This window comes from Mus musculus, chromosome 10 (genome assembly GCF_000001635.26).
Source record: "Mus musculus strain C57BL/6J chromosome 10, GRCm38.p6 C57BL/6J".
Classification (NCBI taxonomy): domain Eukaryota; kingdom Metazoa; phylum Chordata; class Mammalia; order Rodentia; family Muridae; genus Mus; species Mus musculus.
Window position 1 is genome coordinate 112,562,520 of NC_000076.6, and position 21,013 is coordinate 112,583,532.

Sequence of the window (21,013 nt, forward strand, 5' to 3'; positions counted from 1 at the left end):
AGATGCTCACGACTTAAATAGATATTAGATAATGTTTAGTGAGGTGTGGCCATCAATTGTTATGATTAGTTTACAATGATGTAGTTACCTTCCAATGTATAGCAGTCATTTTTTCCCCTGAAATTATGCAATGTGGATTATTTATATTCTTAAAGTGTCCTTTTCATCTCCTTTACTTGCTTTAATTAACAAGGGCTTGCTTTGTTAATATTTTCCTATATCATAAATAGGTTCTGTTAGCACACATTGTAAAATAAATATTTCTTTGGCTTAATAACTCTAGGCATAAATATTTCCCCATTTCTGAGTCTTAGTATATTTTACAATAGATACTCAAAGGAGTGTCAAACTAGTACAAAATTGGATACACATTTACACATGAAAATATTTCATTTTCTATTGGTTATCATATGTATTTCCAGAGTCATGGGGTTAGTAGGGAATGTTTTCAACCCTGATTAAAACTTTCACACTGAGTCATGACCATGCAGGTCATCATCCTGGACTTGTAGAACCTTGCTGGACTCTCAGACACAGAAAATCTTTGGAGAAAAAATGTTTGTGAAGCTGAGATTCAGGCATGGTGAGCCTAGTAGTTTCTAAGTTTTGACATATGGTTTTACTGATCTAGAAGGTACCTATTGCTCTATCTCATAGAAGCTTCAGAGACAATATATGCAATTTAATTAATTATGTATCTTTTTACACTGTTATTACAATAACTGTATTATATAACTATGTAATGAAATTATATATATATATTTTTTTCTGGATAGTAAGACTTCGCCTCAACTCTGTAATCAGATTGTTTGCTGATCTACTTAATATGTGATGAGTTAATATCATCAGATAGTAAACTCAGTAGTTTCCTCTTTCCATAAGTAACCCATTATACATACAAGCGTCTACCATGGGTGTGGTGTCACCTCCATGGGACTTTGAGGAACATAAAGAAGCTGTGCAGTCAAGTGCAAGGCTTCTGCTTCTACTGTAGACAGTAAAAAAAAAAAAAAAAAAAAAAAAAAGAATGTTTCTCAGGAATCTCTTGTCTTCAGTCATAGCCTGTAGCAGTTAAGCCCTTGATAAAATTCTGAAGTGATAAGTGAAAGAATCAAAAACCATAGTCATGAACATCCATATTCTACTACTGATTAGGAATTTGGTGTTAATCTCTAGCACAACAAAACACAAGAAGTGGTTGAATTATTGAAGATAAAATGCAAAGAAAATAAGGTTCAGGCATCTGGATCAATTTGTTATGCGAAACTACTCTTCATTTAAGAAAAAAATCGTTATGCGAATGGGTGTTTTGCCTGCCTGCATGTCTGTGCACTAATTGCATACCTGCTGCTGGAGGAGGCCAAAAGAGAGTACCAGCTCTCTGGGGAAAGGAATAGCAAACTGAGCTACTATGTGGGTGCTGGGAATTTAACTTGGCTACTCTGAAAGAGTAGCCAATTTTCTTAAGGACTGAGCTTACGAAATACACTTCTTGGTTTTATGTATGTGTGAAACATAGAGCGTTTGGCACATAGAGCATGCTGTCAGTATTGCCATTTGCAAAACAATTGTCCCACTGAAGTTTTAGTTCTGATTGGCTGAGTGAGTGCAGCACTGATTAGCTAGCTCCAAGACAATGGTTCTTGACCTTCATAGTGCTGTGACCCTTTAATACAGTTCCTCACGGTGTGCTGACCTCCAACCCCAAAATCACTTCCATTGCTCTTTTATAACTAATCGTGTTACTGTTCTGAATTGTAGTGCAAATATATGATATGCAAGATATCTAATATGCAGCACCTGTGAAAGAGTCATTTGTGACCCCAAAGTGGTCGTGGCTCACAAGTAAAGAATTGCTGCCTTAAGGTATCCAGACTTGCTCCATCTTTCCTGAGTCACATCTGCATCTGCAGGCATCCCTTCACTCCCTGGCTAAATACCAGGCTATTTTTAGTCTTCTGTATTTTCATGGCTTCTCATCTTTTCTCTTAGTTCAAAAAAAAAAAAAAATGGTAAATTTTCCAAAATAGAGTTGTGAACTAAGACATCACCAAACAGTAATATTCTAAGATGTTTATTGGTCAAGGTTCCTTCCACCTTCCCTGTACAAGCATATTAATTCACCTGCATGCCACACCTTAGATTTTGTTTTTCATCCTGGTCTGCACAAGGCATACATATTGGAATGCTATTTATCAGCTCATTTTCCATCTTTTCTAGGAGGCTTGTTATGAACATGGTTCATGGCTGTTTCATACTTTTGTGTTTATGTTTGTCTTGCTTTCTTCTCCTAAACTCGAGAATCTTCTGACTCAGCACCTGGTGTTCCCATTAGTCACCTTCAGACCCATACATCACCAGGCGCAGGAAACGTAATGATACTGCCCGTTAAACTTGTCCCTTTTCATCCCTGGATTCTCTGGCATTTTTTGCCACTCAGATCTGATGCAGTTGGACATTTTTCATACTGCCTTCATCTTTATGAGCCAGTGCCTAGGGGAGAGCACCGTAGCATCTCTGTTTCCTTTATAGCACATTGCACAGCTTGTATTTCATGACATTTTTTTCAATAGTATCGGTAATAAAATGTGAAACTGGATGTTTACAGGAGTCAACGTGGTAACTCATAAGTATCAGTAGTCCCTTCATGAACTTGATACTTCTTACTGGACTGCCCTACCATAGAACACATCTGATAGAAGGCGCTGACAATTGAAACAGGCTTTTCTATTTTTCAGTCATACTTAAATAGCTCTGGAGGAGACTATCTGCTCTATTTTGTAGACTATATAGGACAAAAATTTGTACAAATTCTGTAATTTAGAAACATTTTTGAATAAAAAAATTGCTCAGGACTAGAGTATACATTTTAACAATCCTTATTTTCAAAGTAAATTTAGTTTATATTATGAAGCTTTAGTTTATAACTTGGCCTGATTTTTCAGTAGATGCTTAATACCAGGTACATATTGAGAATTTTTAGATGTAATTAAAAGTGTTTAAGAGACCATGGATTTGAAAGGGAGCATGGATGGAAGGATGGGAGGCATTGGAGGAAGGAATGGGAGGAGGAAGAAAGTGTTGCAACTACAGTACTCATATATGGAATTCTTGTTTAAAAAAAGCCTACTTTGTCTTGCTTTTATATTCACTCAGTGGTAAAATGTCACAAATTCTGCTTAGAGAAATTTGAAACGATCATGACAAGACTTTGTCAAACTTGGGAGTTGAAATAAAAAGGGTAATTGCACTGTTCAAAAAAAGTGATTAAATTATGCTAATATTTATGAATAATGCAATTAATTTATAAAATAGTTCAAATAGAATGTCTATCAAATGAAGCCAAGGAGGCATAATCTAAGATAATAAAACCAGAACATTATGACTAAAAGGTGTGTGTTGTTGAAAGGCTGTGCATGTGAGATATATGTGAATTCATTGGCACAAAAACATGTCTTTCATAATCAACACATGTTACACATATGTGAAATAGCTTTGGAGTATAAGAGAATTTGATTTTTCAATTCGAATGAATTGTCACAATCCAGCAAAATTTCAAGTAGTTCTGGAGCTCAGGGGAAACAGCTGAGAATGTTTGTGTGCCACACCCCTGGACCTCTGAAGAGGTTTACATAGACATGAAAATCACCCACTATCACGTTGTGAGAATTGTCTCCGATGTAAAGGGTATAAATTTGCAATACTGTAACACCGTCGAATGAGATACATCCAGAAATATTCAATAGGATTTAGTTTGCAAAGAAACATTGCTATGACATTGAAAGAACTTTCTATAAATAATAAAGCATCCTAGAGCAAGAAAAACAATACCTTATGATCTAAAGATCAGATTTGTTTTACTTCATCCCCTTAGGTCTTAACGTCTATTTATGCTCCAGGGTCTAAGACAAAGCGTATTAACTATAGCCATGGTGTTCCTTTTCATTGCAGTTTTACTGTAAGCATGGCAAAATCAAATGCAACATATCCAAAGGGAAAAAATTAGTGCTGGTGAAGGATTTAAGGACAGTCTGAAAAACTTCGCATCATAAGGATTCTGTTAAATATTTAGATACAGAGGTTGTTGGGTCAAGTGTCTTTATCATTTGTCACTGAAAAGACTCTGACAGCTACTGTATTTACTCTAGCAATATGATTTTGCTTATCACTGCAGCCATTTTTGTTAAGGTTTCCCTTGAATAAGTGACAATGTAGCCCCACAGAGCAGAGAGGATACAGGGATCGTGAGCTTCTGAATGATAGATTGTTCTAGGCTTCCCTTGAATAGAGACGAGAATATCTGGTGCCGTGGTGGTAGAGTACCAGGCATTGTCTCAGGCTATGAGAATACATAAAGAATCAGGAAATAAAACCATTAGGTCCTGGGTAGCTATAGACAAAGGACTTTACTTCTCACCCAAACATTGAATGCCTGGAATGAACTGTGTAAATATCTGACTAGGTTCTCCTTTCTATGTCTAAGTTACGGTGAAGATTAACAGCAATCACAGCGGTAAAGTGTCCACCACACACAAAGTGGTTATAAAAATACTGTCTCAGAACCGTACACTGTAGCTCACACATATAGCTCTAGTACTTGAGATACTGTAGTAACTTGGCAACATAGTGAGTTCTAATCCACGATGGACTAAAGAATAAGATCTAGCCTCAAAAGTAAAATAAAATAAAACAAGACGAAATAATCTCATATAAGAGAGAATGACAAGTTGACGTTTTTCAAGTTCAAGCGGAGTATGACATAGACATTGGAGCAATATTATACATGCCGGTTCAAGTGTGAGTTCCACCATTGCCTATCTTGTTTTCTCTTCTGTCAAATGGGTAGAATAACTTGTATAATAATCTCTACTTATTGCATGCATTTAATGAGAAAAAAATCTGATGACACACAAATACATACATCTTAGAACATTCTTGGGAGATGACCAAGGACTGTGAAATGTGTATTACATATCTACAAAATATATAGATAAAAAAATCAGTGTTGGGATAGAAGGAAAATTAGAAGGGTAGTATGCAGTGAAATTTTCATCACTATGGCAATATACCTGGGAAACTCAACAGAAGGAAAAATTTGTATTGGTACATGGTTTTGCAGATTTCATGAGTGGTTAATTGATCATGTTTCTATTGGCCAATCATGAGGCCAATAGAATATATGGAAACAGAGCTGCATAAGCAAAATAATGTCAATAAAAAAGAATTCCCACAAATGTGAAAGAAGGTTTGCTTTCATTATTGAATTAATTTTGATGAAAAATGAAGCATATTATTTTTTATTAGATGTTTTCTTTTCTTTTTTTATTTCCTTTTTTTACTTATTTTTTTATTTATTACGTATTTTCCTCAATGACATTTCCAATGCTATCCCAAAAGTCCCCCATACCCTCCCCCCCACTTCCCTACACACCCATTCTCATTTTTTTGGCCCTGGCGTTCCCCTGTACTGGGGCATATAAAGTTTGTGTGTCTGATGGGCCTCTCTTTCCAGTGATGGCCGACTAGGCCATCTTTTGATACATATGTAGCTAGAGTCAAGAGCTCCGGGGTACTGGTTAGTTCATAATGTTGTTGCACCTACAGGGTTGCAGATCTCTTTAGCTCCTTGGATACTTTCTCTAGCTCCTCCATTGGGGGTGTTTTCTTTATTTACATTTCAAAGTCATCCCCTTTCCTAATTTCCCCTTTGAAAACCACCTATCCCTTCCCCCTTGCCCCTGCTCACCAACCCACCCACTACTGCTTCCTGGCCCTGGTAGTCCCCTATACTGGGGCATAATGATGGCAGAGACAGTATCCTGTGTCAGTGGAATGGGGAATAATGGGTGGGAGCTATGGCATGTCTGTGCAGGACTGAATCAATAATTATAGACAACAAGGAATAAGATAACCTCCACAATTTTAACAGGATAAAGAAATCTGCCTTAAGTTTGTGACTTATTAGCTGAAAAAAACCATTTTGTTTCTTTGGTTCCCACACTTTGTAAAGTATACTGTTTTATATGGGTCATAAACATGTTGGTTACAAATTAATAGGGAAAGAAAAGAATAAAACCGAAAAGACAAAATATTCTGTTCTCCACAGCTGTTAGAAGAGGTAAGTAGGATAAGAATTTCAGACAGCAAAGTCAGTAAAATGTATTGAGGCTCATTTCTCAAGGAGATGATAAATAGCAGATAAATTCATGTGGACACTGGGCATTTCTCCAAGAAAATGCATGGATAGTGCCAGAACTTTGAACGTGCACAGAGGTGTGTAAAGTCAGCTTAAAATGTTATCATTTACAAGGTGAAGAATGAACTAAATATTTGTTATATTTATCTAATGCCCTGGCAATGTAAATGATGGTATGTAAGTAGTGCTGTTATTTATATTAATGATATTTATGTAAATAAGGTAAATGTTACAACATCTCTAAATGACAGAAGAAGAAAGAGAATCTTTGACAAGCAATAAAATGGAAAAGATTGATGAAATATTAGTTCATTTTCATTCTCATACATTTTAAAGACCCAGCTATACTACTCCTGGGCATATACCCAAAGATGCTCTACCATACTACAAAGACATCTGCTCCACTATGTTCATAGCAACTTTATTCTTTATAGCCAGAAACTGGAAACAACTCAGATGTTCCATTACTGAAGAATGGATAAAGAAAATGTAGTTCATTTACCCTATGGAATACTACTCAGGTATTATAAAAAAGAAATCATGAAATTTACACGGAGATTAATGGAATCAGAAAATATTATCCTGACTGAAGTGAGGCAGACTAAAAGTGCATGATATATACTCACTGATGAGTGGATATTAGCCATAAAGTGCAAGATACACATGCTACAACTCACAGATTCAAAGAAGCAAAACAAAAAGGGAGACCCAAGTGAGGATACTTGAATATCGTTTGGAGTGGGGAATAAAATAGTCTTAGGAGGCAGATGAAGGTAGGAAACTTTCTGGGAGAGGGGATTTGGAGGGGATTGAGGGGGCTCAGGATCATATGTGGGGAGATACAGGAGAGAGGGCCAGGGGGCCAGAGAGTGAATGGAAATCAGCAGATGGGATGGGATGGGATGGGATGGGATGGGATGGGATGGGATGGGATGGGATGGGATGGGATGAGATGGGGGCATTTCTAGGATTTGTCAGAGACCTAAGATGGGAGACTCTAACATGGCAGAGTCCAGGCATACATGGGGGTGGAGGAGCTGAGAGTTCCACCTCTTGTTTTGAAGGCAGCTAGGATGCAGGTCCACACCCACAGTGACATAATTACTCCAACAAAGGGATACCTCCGAATAGTGCCACTCCCTGGCAAACATTTACAAACCATCACACCAAACTATCCACAAAATTTTTGACTCAAAATGTGACCTGTCTACAAAAAATGCAAGGAGAAATATGGATCAGAGTCTGAGGAAATGACCAGCTAATAACTGGCCCAACTTGATGCCCATTGCATGAGCAAGAAACAATTCCTGACACTATTAATGATACTCTTGTTATGCTTACAGACAGGAGTCTAGCAGCATAATTGTCCTCTGAGAGACTCTACCTAGCTGTTGACTGAAAAAGATGCAGAGACACAGCCAAACATTTGATGGAACTTGACAAGTCTCATGGAGGAGTTTGGGGAAAAAAATTGAAGGACATGGAGGGCATAAGAACTCCACAGGAAGACCAACAGAGTCAACTAACCTGGACTTTGGGAGCTCCCAGAGAGTGAACTTAAAATCAAAAAGCATGTATGGGCTGGACCTAGGCTTTCCCAGACATATATAGCAGATGTGGAGCTCAGTCTTTGTGTAGGTCCCTGAACAACTGGAGTGGGGCCTCTCTCTAAAATCTGTTGCCTGCCTGTGGATTCCATTCCCCTAACTAAGCTGCCTTGTCTGACCTCAGTGAGTGAGGGTGAGGTGATACTCTGAGGGGCCTTGCCCCTCTCAGAGGAGAAGTTGAGAGGGATGGAGGAAGTAATGGTGTCTGTGGGAGACTGAGAGGAGGGGGATCAGTGATCAGTAATTCACTTTATGTAAAGTAAATTAATTAATTAATTAATTAATTAATGAAAGAAATCATTGCAGTAAATCTTGATGTCATCTATTTATAACAAGAATGTGTTTTTTTGTCATCTTACATCAAAGAAGATCTAAATGTTTATGCAAAGGAGAGCCTTTTATTTATTATGGGTGTGGGAATATTAGGACTACGATATGCAATCTCTGGGGCAGAGGGGAGTTGATCACCATCTGAACAGTGAGAGGAACAAAAGACCCTATGAAGGTGCTAAAGCCCAGTGAGGAGTGAGGAGTCTTCTCCAGTACAGGACACACTCTTTTTAAGAGTTGCTCAGACTTCAACCTAGATTTCGAATAAGTGAGTAATAGATGATTTACTACTTACATCTTAAAGGTGTAGCTTTCCAAACTGAGACTTTAGTATATATGTTAAATTAAACAAGCCTAAATAATCACTAGAAGATACTTTTAATTCATTTTGATCAATGATGAAATTAATATAGCCAAGCTTCCAATAATAGCATGCCTTTTGAGAGATGTGTAGTAAACGAACCAAAATAGAAAAGACCCATCACCCATTTATAAACAACTTAAGTATCTACTTTAAGATTCCTAAATGAAAAAAAAATACCTGTAATATGAAATGTAGAATGCTTTGAATGCGGATGTGTACACCAACAGACATGCTAAGATGGAGGGAGTAAATCTCATTGGCGCTCAGCCCTAGACAAAGAACTGCAGGCAAGTGAGGAATGCCAAGAGCAGCAAAAATAGTTTTCCCCAGGGAAGACCACAGCAATGTTTTATTGAACGCCAAGTCATAAATGTTGAAAATCTAACACCTAAGTAACATTATACAGACCGAGCAAGTTGTATTTATGTATTTTTAAATGAACCCATTATTTTTTAATCTAATATCCAGATGGACAAATTGAGACTTGTAATGACCATGAAATTATCTCAACTCATTCTCATAGCCATTTGACCCACCTAAAACCATAGGTTGATAACCACTAGAGCTTAACATCACGTCTTCAGCACTGATAAATGTTTTCCCACTTTGACCATGAGAGTCTTATATGCTATCTAAGATTCTATCAATAGCCCCTGGCATCGCTTTATTTAACAGTTGGTAAAATCATTTTATTTTCAAAATTCTGTCCTTCCCTTCATGTTTTCAGCTTGATTGGACACATTTGTTTTGCAGGCCACTGTACACACTGAGTTAGAAGTTACGAAATATGCCTACTCATTTGAAGGCTACTCAAGTAACCATAACATGCATATGTCTTCTTATATCCTGTCCATACTGGTCATATTTACAATCCACATCCATAATGCTTATTGTGCTTTGATGCTTTTCCAACATTTGCTTTGAGCTACAGTCGGTCTGATTTTTAGATCTTCTCCAGTATGGCGCTCTTCAAAGCTCCATCTGTTCTATAGTTCTGGTCCCTTTGTCCTGTTTCTTCCACTTCATCCCATATGGACCGTTCTTTAATAGCTACATGTAGCAATTTACAGTTCTCAGTTCCCAGGTCACACTATGCCAGGTTATTATTGATTTTCTTGGCCCCTCCAATCAAAACTTCCTTTCACTTCCTTTCAGGTCCCCAGTACTACACGTGCCATTCAATTTCAACGCTCAATTACTACTCTTTGAACACATGCCATTTCTGCTCTCTTGGAGAATATGCATGAATTTAAATGAGAGTAATTTTCTCAACTTTCCGATTCCCACCAAGCCTGACCAATTACCTGCATGTAGTAGATAGAGGAGGAATACAGAAGAATTGATTACAAGAATGAGCTGGCATAGACTGATTCCACATTGTCTGTGGCTGATTGGAAATTGGCATTCATTCAGTGAGACACACAGAATTGCTTCCATGACAAAGTGGCATGTTTCGTCTAGTAGTTAGTGATGGATCCTGTTAGATAGCAAAGGCACCTGTTTCTCTTTTAATGCATGTTCGGTGCATATCAAGCCTGCTTGATAATGCAGACTTTAATTGTTCTAAATTGGTGTGAGTCTACTGAAATAATAAATGAGGCAATTTTGCCTTCAAAGACAATGGGCTTTAATGAGAATATTTTTGTATCTGGCAATTGGCAGTCATGATTTATTTATGGCAGGGCTTATGATTCATCATTACAATTTCCTTCAAATTTTGTAAGGAATAAAAAAGCATCTTTACAAGCACACACATCTTATCTGGCAGCTGTTCACTAGCTGATATTTTTTTGCAAAGCCCCAAAGTTAGCATTGGCAGTTTTCAGCTGAATTTTTCTTTGTTTACACTTGGAATGTTTCCATCATTTAAAAACAGTCTCATCATAAGAATGCAAGAGAGAAATATATGCTGCTGGAGCAGTCTTGTTAGCAAACTCCAGTGCTCTTTGCTTCTTAGGTAGGCAAGCTGCTCACAGGGGATCATCCATTCCCAATGGGGAAAGTCTACTATAAGAATTTGGATCAATTTTCTTTTTTACAAAAGGCTCATTATGCCCAAGGGATTTCTTTAGAAATGTTGGCTTTGTGAAGGTATAGGTACTTCCCAAAGTTTTAAAGAGTGGCATTTTGTTTTCTATTCTAGTTAAGGAACTTTAATCTCCAGGTGCCAGGGAAGGATGGGGTGACTTTACTGCGGCCATGCAGTAATATTGTTAGCCATTTATTTCTCCGTTTATTGTTTTCATCTTATGACAGATGCATCATGCATCTATAAGGAAATTATGAGGCTGTGGAATACCCAGATATGGCTACCCACAAGGGGCCTAGCTGTAAAAGAGATACGTGAGAGAAGCCAGCTCTCTAATGGACTCCTACTTCTTTCGGAAAGTTCTGGCTAAGTTGTTGCCTAATGTAGTTGGATTGTATTAATTCCAATATCAGTTTGCTTTGACAGCGTTCATTGTTTACGCATACACTCGTGTGTCTCATTTGTATGGAAATTAATTCTTTTAAAGGCAAAACAGAAAAGTCACAACTTTCCTCAGGAGATGAGTCAAGTGGTGTCAGACATTGTATCACAGGGCAACGTGGAGGGCACTCAGGACAGATTCTGAAAAGAGGCATCAGAACCAAGTTTTAGATTTGAGGTTTAGATTAAAACAAGGCAGCATGCAAACACAAAATATTCAAGTTTTTCACTATTCTCAATTGTTTGTGGTTACTTTTGGTTGGGGTAGAGTTTTCTATGTCTATGAGAAAAACATATGAATTTTGATAAGTATTCCACTGAATACTTTAGATAAGTTTGAGCAGTATGTGCATTCATTAATATGACTTCTATCTATGAATATTGGTCTTGTGTTTATTTATTCATCTTCTTAAACTTTACTCATTGGTACTCATTTGTAATCTTTAGATATTTTACTTCTCAGAATAAATAATTTCCCCAATATATTTCTGTTTTTATTAAAGTAGCTTTTATTCTTCTGAGACAATGGGATGCGATAAGAGCTATACCCTAGCTTTACAACTACATGCCTTGGACTGAGCCCAGAGAGTTTCTATCCAACTATCCCTAGTCATGGCCTGGAAGCTTCTAGCCTCCATACAATCTAATCTTCTGCAAGCCCTGACCTTGAAGGCTTCATCTTCCAGCCTCCTTCCAGTCTGCTAACCTAGACCTAGAATGTTTTAGCCTTTGAGACTCACTGCTAAATTAGCTTACCCTTTCTAGCTCTTTCTGAACTCTGGATGGCTGGGTCGACTCAGCTGTTTTGCCCCACACTTTTCTCCATGCCGACTGATTCAATCTGATTTCCCTCAGCTTCTCACTAACTTGCTCTGCTTTCCCTCAAACTAACTCTGTTCTAATGTTCTCTTTTTCTTCTTATTCTCTGGCTCATTCTGTCTTCACCTGTGTCTAGCTTATTGTCTCTCTGCAACCTTTCTCTCTCTCTGTAACTGTTCAGATAAAACTGCCTGTGAACTCCATGAACTAAACTGCCAAGAACTCCATTCCACTGCCCTGCCTCTCAACTTGCTGGCTCAACTCCATTACTCTGAACTCAACTGACTAAAAGGAACTCAGAGATCTGTATGCTTCTAACTCATGAGTGCTGGGATTAAAGTTGTGAACCACCATACCTGGACCAAAATTTTTCTTTACTGAAACTTGCTCTATACCGGGAAGACATTGCTTGCCCCTGTCTCCTAGGATTAAAGACATGCCATTATTACAGCTGGATCACAGAAACTTAGAAGGTCTTATGATGTTATCCTTGCCAAAGCAGTCATGTTGTTGGATTAAAATTCCACATACTGCCGATGTTTTATGTAGGACTGACTTATTAATGTTCTTTTTAAATAACTCATGATTGAGCCATAGCTGACCTTGGAAAGTTAATTTTAAATATCACAACTTTGTTGTGTTCACTCATATTCTTAATATTTTGTGTAGTCTGTAGAGTTCTCTACACATAAGTTGCATCATTTCCAAACACAGATAATTTTACTGTTTCTTTGTTGAGGTATATTAATTTTGGTTTATTTTATCCAATGAGTTTGATAATAAACTGAACGGAAGTGACAGGAGAGGAATTTGCATTGAGGTTCTGATAATTTCTTCATTGTTGATTTTTTATATATTGCTTGTATCATGTCAAGATGATGCCTTCATATACTTAACGATCATTGAGAAATTTTAGCCATAAAGGTGTGGCAAATTACACCAAATGCTTTTTCCCTGTGTCCTAATGAATTACGTGATTTTTTGTTTTTCATTCTTCCATTGTGATGTTTCATATCACTGAGACTGCATATTGAACTATGTTGTTAGCCCAGGAATAAAGCCTACTCTGCTATGGTGCGTGATATTGTGACTGCTTTGAAGAAACTGGTTATGCACATATAAAATAACAAACGTGTTTCTTGACTTTATATAATGCAGAAAAATGGACCAGGCTTCGCTTGAAAGACTTGTAACTGTGATTCACCTTAAACAAAGCCGAATAGAAAGGATTTACAACATCTGTCTTAATAATGCCTTCTTGGATATGGCACCAACAGCACAAACACTAAAAGCAAACAGAGAAGTAGAATTATACGGCAAACAAACAAACAAAAAAATCACCACAGCCCAGAAAACTGCATTGAAAAGACAGATTTCCAACCATCTTTAGTAAAGGATTAACAATAACAACAACCAAACAGGCATCGAACTCAAACAATATTAAAAAGAAAAAAATAGAAAAACAATGAATCAAATGAGCAGAGAACTTGAATACACATTTTATCAAAAAATTATATACACAGGGAGAATGAGTAAGTTAGAATCAAACAACAGCCATCCTGGAGGGCTCACAACTACCCACAATTCTAGCTAGAAGGGATTTGATACCATTATGATCACCTGCACACACATGTACAGACAGACACACATCCAATAATTTTAAGAGCTATAATGAGGTATAATCTCATAGAAGTTAGCATAACTACTATAAAAAGAGACAAAAAGTGAGTTTTTGGTGGGAGTGGAGATTGCAAAGCAAATAACATTATATAAATATACCTTTTTAGATGTGTGTGTGCGCGCGCGCACATGTGTGTGTGTGTGTGTGTGTGTATGGATACACAGAAATGCAGGATGCATATGCATAGATTAGTGGAGTGAACTGAATGACCTTGGTATCTTGAATCTACTTCCTGCCTATTCCTTTCCTGAGGCAGTGTCTTCCTGAAACAGAGCTCATACTTTTTAGGTTAGGCTAGAAAATGGTAAGCCTCAGCAGTCTGCTTAACACATCCTGGCTTAGAGCTGGTGCTCTAGGGCAGCACCATAAGCCTGGATTGTTATGTGGATGCTGGTCTATGAACCCTGGTCTTCATGGCTGTGCAACTAGCACTCTCAACTGCTTAGCCATTGCAATGTTTCATTCTTATGAAACTATCTTTTCACCCCAACCAGACTGTCCTTTTGGAAGACCTCACAGCAAAGTTAATAACATAATAACATACTTTGTGATCATTTAGGGCTATGCTCCTATGCTATGGATTCATCCTGTTTAAGTTTAAATTGCTATTAAGAGGCCATTGCCCATTGGTCTTGCAAACTTTATATGCCTCAGTACAGGGGAACACCAGGGCCAAGAAGTGGGAGTGGGTGGGTAGGGGAGTGGGGGGGGTATGGGGGACTTTAGGGATAGAATTGGAAATGTAAATGAAGAAAATACCCAATAAAAAAATAATAAAGCATTGCTTTTAAAGTGAACGAGAGAGAGAGAGAGAGAGAGAGAGAGAGAGAGAGAGAGAGAGAGAGAGAGAGACCATTGCAACCAGAGTCTTTGGTACAGGGAGGCATTCCCCATACTATCAAAAGAGAAATGTAAAAACCAAGTCAGCCACAACCTCTTGATCTATATTGGTATCCTGCCTAAAAGATGCTAGGGCAAAGGTCACACAAAGGGTTTTGAAGTAACCAACCAGTAACTGATTTGACTTAAGGCCTACTTCATGAGCCTAAGACTAGATGTCCCAGGGACTTGAGGCAAAAATCAAATAATAATGGCCTATAAAAAATGTAGAGCTAAAAATGGTTCCTAGTGATATTCTGCCACGCACATAGGTCAGTGTCTTGTTCAAGAGAAGCTGCCTCTTGCAGCAGATGGGAACTAATACAGAGATCCACAGCCAGATATTACTCAGAAAATGAGAGATGTAGGAACACTCAGACCTAAGTGGGATGTCCCCATCAAATCCTTCCCTTTACATCTCAGGGAACCCAGCCCAGGAGGAGATAGAAAGAGTGTAAGAGCCAGAGGGGATAATAAATACCAAAGTAACAATGCCCTCTAAATCAGCATGTGCAAAACACAAATAAACTTTTAAACATTGAGGCATCATGCACAGGTCTGTACCAGGTCTTCTGCATTTATATTATAGCTTACTGTAAAGTAGGGTTTATCAACTGACCTATCATTTATACCTGCTGGGAGAGGGTAAATCAGTTTTTCCCCAATGGTGTGACCCTGGGTATATCAACTATTTATCAACCATTCCAAGACAGGTCTCACATTCGGGCATAGTTGTCCAACAGAATAGACTCTGGTTTATTTGTTTGTTTGTTGCTTTTGCCTGTTTGCTTGGTTTGTGTGTGTGTGTGTGTGTGTGTGTGTGTGTATGTATATATGTGTGTATGATTTTATTTGGTTAAAATATTTTTCATTTTGGGTGTGGTTTTATTTTGTTGTCTTAAGTTTGGGGGCACTTGTATTGAAATTTTGTTTGTTTTTTGAGGAAGAACTTAGAGTTGTGTGGATAGGGAGGGGAAGGGGGTCTGAAAGGACTTGCATGAGGGAAGAATATGATCAAAACATATTTAAATTTTGTTTTAGATATTAAAAATATAGTAAAAGAAAATCAAAAACAAAAGAACCACATTCAAAGAAAACTGCAGCTAATTTTACTATGCTCTTTCCTTTATATTTTGCCTAGTAAATTTTGATGAACTTATTATGACCAATTTGTGTTAATTGTGAAATCTTCCTACCCCAGTAGCACACATTTTCTTTTTCATCTTAGTCTCTACAACGTCTTATTATGACACAAATAAAATAGACAATCCATTGTGATTTGCTAATTTTTAGGTTTTATTGCCTATATGCGTAACAGCATTGTAAATTTTGAGAGTATATCTTACACAAAAAATTATTGCTACCTATTTATTTGTTATATATAACTTGATCTAATGATCAATATCATCCTTCATTTGATCTTATGATAAATATCATCTCAATTTCAACCTGTACATTTGTGTATACCCAATCAGAATAGACTTTGAATGACTGTTATTATTAAAAATCAAAGTAATTGAATCACATTATAAAGTTAATTAGATCTCATCTCTTTTAGCATTAATGGGCATGTCATAAATTTTTGCAGAACACAAAAGCACTCACAGTTATGAGTAATAATTCATCACTTACAGTCTAGTTTAATAAAAGTATAGTTAATAAAAGCAAGGGGAAGAGTTGTAATCTATCTATCCATCCATCTATCATCCATATATCTATCTTCTAGCTATAACATATCATCACATATCTATAATCTATCTATCTCTACTTATCACATATCTATCTATCTATCTATCTATCTATCTATCTATCTATCTATCAATCACCTATTAATCTATCATTTATCATTTCTCTACCTATCTATCTCTGTTTATCACATATCTATCATCTATTAATCTATCTGTCATTTACCTACCTATCACCTACCTATATATCTATGTATCTATGTATCTATCTATTATCTATCTATCTATCTATCTATCTATCTATCATCTATCTATATGCTCATTGATTTTTCTCATATAAACTCCATCTATGTGGAAGGAGGATGGATCATACAGAAAGAATCAAACAAAAAGACACAGATCATATAACTTGACAAGACTGTCCTATTACTATCCAAGAAAAACATTCTTTATCATACCATTAAAAAGAGATTTATTCCACGACTATAACAACATGCACAGGGACAGATATCACTATGAAGATATCCTTGAGAGATTACCTGGTATGGCTCAGATGCTTCAATGCTATTAGTAGACTGGTTTCTGTTGCTCATCAGTAGATATAGGCAGTCATGCCACACCAAGTTGAAGATCCTTGAGACCAAAGACTTCTCTAAGTATGTCGTCATGGACTGCATCTGCAGCTCAGTTCTGAAGCATTTGCTTAGTATGAGTAAGTCACTGGGTGAGATGCTCAACACACACACACACACACACACACACACACACACACACACACACACACACACAAAATCCAATAAACAAAAACAACACCCCTCCCCCCTTGGGCTAAGATGGAATTTCTTTAGCTTCAGTGCATCCAAGTCTTAGTCTTTGGTTTTCTATGGAGAATCTGTCTTCCTTTTCAGGTTTGACTTTTATCATCTACCTTCTGGAAGTTGCTTTTATTAAGAGCCCTCTAATTAAACATTGTAAATTCTAAACTCCAAACCTGTTTCCTGTGAAGACAGGCAGCCAGGCATGGGGAGCCGCACCTCTGTGGATTCAGATCAGCTTCCTGAATCCTGCTGTCAAGCTCATTTCTCATTAAAAATTAAATTTTTTTCAAACTATTTGAAGACTGACAAACAATGTATGTATGAATAAAGTCACACAATTATTCAGGAAGCAGAAGAGAAAATGTATTTTCTTTTTATAATAATTAAAATTTCTTCTTGAATATGGGTGTTATTAACTTTTAGCCTACTGCCTGCTTGGTCTTTCTTTGACCAAAATATCTCAAGGGGAAGTTATAGTAAAGTTTTCACACTTTAAATGTAACCTATTCTTCATATAACTAATTTTATATATCTCCCATATATCTAAAACTAGTGGATTTTTAGCAAACCAATATATCTCTTTCCTGAGAGTAATTCTGGAGCCAAAGATTATAAAATTGCACATAACCTCTCAGAGAAATTAAATGAGTTTGAAAAAAAGGAATTGTAATTATTTTTTAATATTATCTTTTCCCTTGGGTTTATGGGTTGTAATCTCTTATCTCTGTTTATAAGTTATAGTGTACCTTTTCTTTGTTACTACTAATTATTAATAACCCATTATCAGACAAATGTAAATTTTGACAGAAATTAACCAGCTAATGTTTTGATACAAATGGCTTTGAAAACACAAGTTGCAGACTTATGTGACGTCTCTGTCTCTGAGTCAAGCTTTCTGAGCCTGGTGAGAGACTGGGGAGTCATATCAAGCCTGTGATCTCTACACGAATCCATATGAAGTTGTGCTTTTCTTTTCTTGTCTTTTTTTTATCGACCATTATTCACTACTTGGCAATAGTACAGTGACATTATTTTTTGTTTCAAAATAAATTCCATATTAATAAAATGCATTTATTTGTAGTGATATAGTGGGGATTTTTTTTAAAAGTTAAGCTTTGGCCATTAACCACCAACATGAATCTGACATTGTCTCTTCAAATTCTGAGCACCAGAGTAAATATCCTCTTGTACTATTGTGAACTTGAACACATAGCTCTGGAGTTTTAGGAGTTTTACTGGAGTTCAAGGTCATCTGAGATTAAAGGTGTAGTGGCACACACCTTTAATCTGGGCTACACCTTCTGCTGGAGACCATATAAGAACATTGGAAGAAGGAAGGTTCTCTCTCGCCTTTGTCTGCTTGCCATGTGGGACTGAGCAACTGCTAGATCCTTGGACTTCCATTCACAGCTGCTACTGACCATTGTTGGGAGTTGGAATGCAGACTGTAAGTCAATAATAAATTCCTTTATTATATAGAGACTACCCATAAGTTCTGTGACTCTAGAGAACCCTGACTAATACAATGACCAACTTGGCCATCCTCTGCTACATATGCATCTAGAGCCATGAGTCTCTCCATGTGTTTTCTTTGGTTGGTGGTTTAGTTCCAGGGAGCTTGCCATTTTCTCTCTGGTGACTCTCTAAGGCAGATCTACTCAGGAGCGTACAGGCCACAGAAGCAGCAGAGCAGCTGTGCAGGGTCCTACGGGTCTACATCTGCACCCAGGAGGTGGGGCTGTTCTGAAGCCCTCTGTGCACTGGTCTTGCCAGGAGAGAGCTGGTCTCCCAGGAGTATTGACACAGGCTTACAGGCTTACAGATTCACAGGAGGAATAAGCTATAGCCAGAGAACATCTAACACCAGAGATTACCAGATGGCAAAAGGTAAATGCAAGAATCTTACCAACAGAAACCAAGACTACTTGGCATCATCAGAACCCAGTACTCCCACCACAGGGAGTCCTGGATACCTCAACGCACCAGAAAACCAATATTCAGATTTAAAATCATATTTTATGATGCTGGTAGAGGATTTTACAAAGGATATTAATAACTCCCTAAAAGAAATATTAGGTTGTGCTTTTCAAGACCCAATTGCTGTCTTCCCAGCACCAATATATGAGAAAGAAATGGAACTACACAAATGAACAAAGATATCAGGATTGTCTTACCATAACCATGAAAATCAATTTCTCAGTACTGTGGTAAATTATTTATTATGCCATTCTCTCCTTGCTCCTTTTCAATGGCACTTCTAACATTACAAATTCAAACTACAGGTGAAAAGAAGAAACGGTATTTTTTTTTTAAATAAAATTTTTGGGTCAAAATATGGTTTAAGTTGTGAATCTGTAATTTTTATTTTAATATAATGTTCTTGTCTCTTCCTTTTTACCATTGTCCTTGATGACTGAGAAGTAGTAACTTAAGAGGGTGGAATTTGGGGGACACAAAGCATATAGAGTATAGGAGAATAGTTCCCTGAAAATAGGTCCCCATGGAGGCAACTGAAGCTGAGAAGAAAGAACCCTCCAGAGATTGAACGCTATGGAAAGATTGGAGGAAGTGCTTATTTTTCCTAGGAACACAAGGCTTTCTGCCAGGAAATCTGAGCTCCATATGAGAACTAAGAGTGTGCTTTAATTCATAGTGAGTGCCTGCTATCCACTGGATAATGGTATCCAGCGATACACAGTGTTGAGCATCAGAGTCACCTGTCTTCCTGGAATTTACAGAACTGAAGCACAGTGCTGTCATTTGTACACACTAGATCTCTGAATCAAAGCCATGGGTATTTCTTTAAGATGAGAGGATTGTACCAGAGCACAGACCACAAAGGGCCAAAATAAAAGGGCAACTTTGTAATTGTTGACATAAGCAATCCTCTGTGTGTGTGTGTGTGTGTGTCTGAAGACAAATTTATGGGGTCTATCATATTGCAGGAAGAGATGTTCAAAGAGTTTGTTAAAAAAATAAAAAGAATTTATCAGGACTTAAAAGAAAGAAAAGACCTTTAAAATAGTATTCTACACATTTGCTGTCAAGCTGGTGATCTTATGTATTTCTCTTTACCTGCACAGATTTCTCAATCCTGTGTTAGCACAACGTAAACATTGGTGGAGGTTTACAGGGACGATTGCCCACTTTAGCTGCTGCTACTGACAGATCCCAGCAAAGAAATGATTGCAGCTGAAGGCACAATCCCTTTGCCCCTGGGAACTTTAATGTCTTAATCAAAATTGGTTTTTGCAAAGACATTTTTAACCATGATTATATGAACTGTAGTTGTCATAATCTATTAAAGAGATATTTCATTTATTTTTCATTTCTAAGCATAGTGTTGGGCTTGCTGGTATTTTATGGTTTTCATTTACTTTCATCAATTAACCCTTTGATTCACATAGGATTCCATGTTGCTCTAGCACATCCATTCAGTCTGCTCTGAGAAAAGCAGGTGAGATGGTTAAATTTATGAACCACAAAAAAGAATGTATTTTTTTTTTCAGGGATGGGAAGTTATAGAAAATGATGCTGGTGCCTTCAGCATAGATCACACCAGTGCTGTGTCTTCTTCACACCATTGATGGACCTCCTTAAAAGGAAAATTATTATCCTGCCTGTGGGATTCAGTCACCCCCAAGCAAAGGTTCCATCTAAACACACAATTACCTTCAATAACTAATTGAGCATAGGATGCGCTGGGCACATAAACATTTGGATCTTGGCACGTATGGCGGGGTTACTAGGTTTCCCCATTTTAAGTGTATTTAGGACACACTCAGGAAATATCGTGCACATATAACTTGTCCAGAATAACGAAGCAGAGTGGCAGTGTCTGTGCATTCACAGCTCCTACCTGTCCCAGATGCAAGTTACTCTTGCGTGTAGCTCTATCATTTCCATTACAGAAAACAAGTCTTTTGAACATTTTCAACGGTGGAACTTTTGCTAAGGAAAATGGATGCACCAAGGACAATTTAACTTCAAGCTGGTTAACTCTACTTTCTTTTAGAAGTAACACCTGGTTTTTCTTATCACCGTGTCATATGCACACAATTTTCCATATTAACTACTTTTAAGTGAGCTATCTATCATCAACACCGCCCATTTCCAGAAAACTTTCACTTTTCCAAAGTGAGTATGCACACATTCAATGGTAAT